Genomic DNA, 4,612 nt, shown 5'->3' with positions numbered 1-4,612 from the left:
TCTCCCCAGAAGAGAAGCTGAGAATGCTGGGGGGAGAATGAAACCATTCTGGAGTTGGGCTCCCCTCCCTCTCACCCTGCAGAGCCCATGAGCAAGCTCCTCCTGAATCCAGAAAGTACCGATCTTGTCCTCAGGGAGCTGAGCTAGTGCTTCCTATCCCATTAACCTGTCACACGGCTGGCAGGGGTGCTGGCAGGGTGCCAGAGGGTGAGGGAAAGAAAAAACTTGCTGATTTTCTTCCTGGCTCCAAGATGAAGAAATGCCTGCAATTCTCCACCAGGAGCAGAAGCCCTTTTCTTACCTGTGATAATAGGGAGGGTTTGTTTTCTTTCATTTAAACTCTCCCAAACTTAATTTAAAGTTTCTCTCTTTTAAATATGTCCTGGCTGCAGAGTGAACAGCAAGGAGCTGCCAAAGGAGAGCGGAGAGGGAGAGATGATTGTCTGAGCAGATATTGCTGCAGCTTAAATGAAAAATCGCATCCCTGGGAGAGCTCGAGGGAAGAAGTGTGCTTGGGGACCAGGACAGGACTACAGGGTGAAAGGGGGCCCCCAGGGAAACAAGGAAGGCCTCCAGAGCCCCAGGCAGCAGGTATTGCTTGGGTAGTAATTCCCCAAGACCCATTTTCTGATATTACCCGGATTTGGGCAGCAGGGAGTGACCTCTGCTACAGTGAGCAATGTCTTGATAAGAAGAAAATTCCAGGTGCCCACCCTTCCATCTGAAAACTGAGCTTTTCTTTCTCCTGATCTCAACACTGCCACAGAGTGGGCTTAGGACATTAGCTTGCCCTCCCACATGACTCTTGAGGGATGCTATGGCAGTGAGCATGGCTGGAGGTCAGTCTTGGCCTCGGCTGATACCCTCAACCTGTACCAACCTGGATACCAGCTTGTTGGCCTGTCCCACCATCACCATCTTAGTTCCTGCCTGTTCCTAAGGCTGGTCGTAATGTCAGCTCCTGGGACAACCTCAAAGATGTCTGGTCAATGCTCTTTTGCTTAAGTTGCCCTGATGCAAGTTGTGATGGTTATACAATGATGTGAATACATTTAATGCCACTGAATTGTACACTTAAAAATGGTTACAATGGAAAATTTTACATTTCTGTTACTTTTCAGCAAGAACCAAATTGACCCAGACTGACCCAAGAAGGACCAGAGGCTCCATCTCAGTTTGATGTCCTTCTGTTCCAATAGCCTTTCGGGGGATCAGCTGGTCCTTGTTTGCTCCATGATGTGGGCAAACCTCGATCTCTTTGGCCTTGATTTCCCTGTCTGTAAAAAGATGGGGCTGATGTCACACCCAGGTCTCATCCTTCACGGGAAGGGTGTGCTGCTGGGAAGCAAACAGGGGTCAGATGGTCAGATTTTCTTCTGGAGTGTTGACCACAGAGCTTACCAGCAGTCCCCTGCCGTCAGCCTCTAGTCCCACCCCCATCAGCTCCCCACTCCACAGTCACCACAATTTTGCTACTGTTTCTTCCACTCTGAGTGACCCTATTCAACCAGACATTCCACTTAGCAGTGACATTCCAACACTTAACCAGAGATAGGCAGCCCAGAGCAGATCCTGGAGGCTCCCTGCTATGATGGGGTGAACCCTCTAGGGACTGAATCTTGGGGTGGAAGCTGGGGAGCTCCCAGGACCTGAAGCAGTGACTTTTTACCAGCAGAAACACATTTCGGTAGATAAGCTACGGAGGAGCCATCCTGTTCTGCTCCTCCGCCCTTCCGCCATCTGCAACCAACGCCCTGCATTCAATCCCTTCTGTCCTAAAGGGTTAGAAGTTTCTCTTTTCCTGGCTGGATCCTGGCTGTTACAACATGTGACACCAGTCCCTCTTAGGGAAGCAAGTGTCTTTGTATAAGAAAATACCTTGATTAAGGCCCTTGGGGCGAGGTAGCATCCAAAGGCATGATTTGACAGGAGACAAGGAGCTGAAGAGAGAGTAAACGGCTCTGCATGGGAAGCGAGGGAGAGGGCAAAGGGGGAAATAATAAAACAGTGTCATGGGAGCTGGAGCTCGGGCGGCGGAGGCAGCTGAGGGCTCGTAGGAAGGGAGATATCAAAGACGGACTTCTACACTGCTGGCGGCTTTGCAATCTATAAACCCCTTCCTCTCCCCATCCTTTGGAAATGTCTGCTACCCACAGAGACTTTGTGTGCCCAGCCATGCTTTGTTTTAGGGGTGAGACTGATTTCCTTTTAATGGAACATAAAGAAAAGGATTGAGGTCTATGTCTGGGCTGACTCAGGGTGGAACTGACAACACCAGCAGGGGGTAAGAAGATGCATAAACTGAATTAATTCAACACAAGCAGAAGCGCAGAGCTGAAAATGACAATGAGACTAGGGCCATCTTTCATGGTGCTTACCATGCGCCAGGCTCTGCCCTAAACACCGCACATGAACTTATTCATTTCATCCTCACAACAACCCTATGAAGTCAGTAGTATAATTACCCACCTTCTACAGATGTAGAAACGGAGGCACGGAGAAACTGAGTAATGGCAATCACTCTAGCAAGAGGTAGAGCTGGGATTAGAACCCAGGCAGTCTGCCTCGAATCTGTACTCTTAACCCCTTTAGGTAAGAGGCCTTCCAGGAGCCTACAAGAATGTTTGGTGGCTTTCATTGTCCAGTCTGTTGCATGGGGTTTTGGATTGATCTGCCCTGAGTCTTAGGGGCAGAAAGAGCCTGGCTGGCACCTGGCTTTATCCATTTTCCCATCAGTCTCTGACTAGCTCTGAGCTTCCCCAGGGCAGGGACCACCTTTCATTTCTCTATGACCTCAGATTTACCATGGGGCCTGGAGCACATCAGAAGCCTCTCAAGTTCATGTCGATGGCTTGAATAAGTGGAGGAGAGGGAGGAGGGAGAGAAAGACTCAAAGGAAGCCAGAATGATTATCTGGGCCAAGCCAGGGCTGAAACCAAGACAAGGGAGACGTTTGTCGCCTTGTCACCTCCCCTCCCCTCCCCCAGTGCTAATTCCAGCACTGCCACCTCCCATGCAGGCGTGAAGCTGTGGATTTTTCCTAATTGAGAAGGAAAACATCTTCTGTCTAGTCAAGGCAGCAACATCAAGGCAGGACTGTGAAGGCGGTGCTGTGCAGGCTGGCAACACACACGCGACACGTTTCAGAGCTGCTTTTCTTGCTGCTGCCTCGCGTTAAACTCTCCCTGTGTTTTAAAATGTAAGAGCCACAACACCCTCTTTGAAGGACCCAAAGAGAGAGAGTGCTGGTATCAACAGGCACAGCTCTACAGGGAGGTGCGGAGGGGACAAGGGTCTCTACAGCAAAGAAGTCGTCGTCTCTTCAATGTTGTCTCTTCAGGATCTATTCTGGCATTCTTTATTTCATTTCCATGTGATAAAAATTGAGATGTACAACTCTTGTCTCAGCTAACACAGAGGCATTCAGCTGGAAAGAGCTTTGTTCTCCCGCGTGGGCGGGCGATGGGCAGGAGACAGGCTCTTGGGAAACATCTTTGGGGACCGTAGGGATAGGAGCCCCTCCTTGATCCTCCCGCCTCTCCAGCATACACAAACACACACACGTTTATGCACACACAGTACCTATGCAGTGCAGGCACACACATACATACACACGTATGCACATACCTCCTACCCCCAAGAATTGGCCCCAGTTCACAAGGAACTAGAACTCCAGATCTGTTCAGGTTCAGTGATGACCTCTGCAGACACCTCACCTCCTTCCTGGGGCAGATCACCGCTGGCGTTGCTGGCATTCGGGGACTAGACAGAAGCTGGGGCGCCAGTAGGGATGGCATCAGTACGTAGGCAAGAGATACTGCTGGTCTGGACCAGAGCAATAGTATTCAAGAACAGAAATAAGGGGCAGATTCAAGAGATATTTGAGAGTAGACCTGGCAGGACCTACTGACTGGATTCAAGAGAGATGAAGGCGTGAAGCTGTGGATTTTTCCCAGGTCTCTGGCTTGGGTGGTGGCTGTAGAGATAATATTCTCTGACACAGAGAGCTCTGTGGAGGAATGATGAACTTCATGTTGGACACGGTGAGCTTGAAGGGCATCCAAATACAGATGTCCAGTGGGCAGTTGGAAACAGGACGTCTCAGGATGGGGCCTGAGATAGAGATGTGAGAGTCCTCAGCACACAGAGGGTGATCACAGCCACCCAATGGATGGTCTCCCCAGGGAGAGTGTGAGGAGTAAAAAGAGAAGACCAGGTGCCTTGCTCCTTAAGAGCCTTGACAACAAGAACGATGAGCTGAGGAGTTGGGGCCAGACAGTGGGCAGAAATCCAGGAGACAAGGAGCCTTGCAAGCCAAAGGCGTGTCCAAAGAAAGTGGGAGTCAGCCGGGCTCCGTGGCTCAGCCTGTAATCCCGCGCCTTTGGGAGGCTGAGGTGAGTGAACTGCCTGAGCCCGCGGGTTCGAGACCCGCCTGGGCAGGCGAGACCTCATCTCTACAATAAATCAAAAAATCAGCCGGGTGTGGTTGCACATGCCTGTAGTTCCAGCTGCTTGGAAGGCTGAGGTGGAAGGATCGCCAGAGCCCAGCAGGTTGAGGCTGCGGTGGCCGGGAGCGGCCACTGCACTCCAGTGTGGGCGACAGAGTGAGACT

Source organism: Carlito syrichta, unplaced genomic scaffold (assembly GCF_000164805.1).
Source record: "Carlito syrichta isolate Samal-C Ts95f unplaced genomic scaffold, Tarsius_syrichta-2.0.1 Scaffold304465, whole genome shotgun sequence".
NCBI lineage: Eukaryota > Metazoa > Chordata > Mammalia > Primates > Tarsiidae > Carlito > Carlito syrichta.
This window is presented reverse-complemented; position numbering follows the sequence as displayed.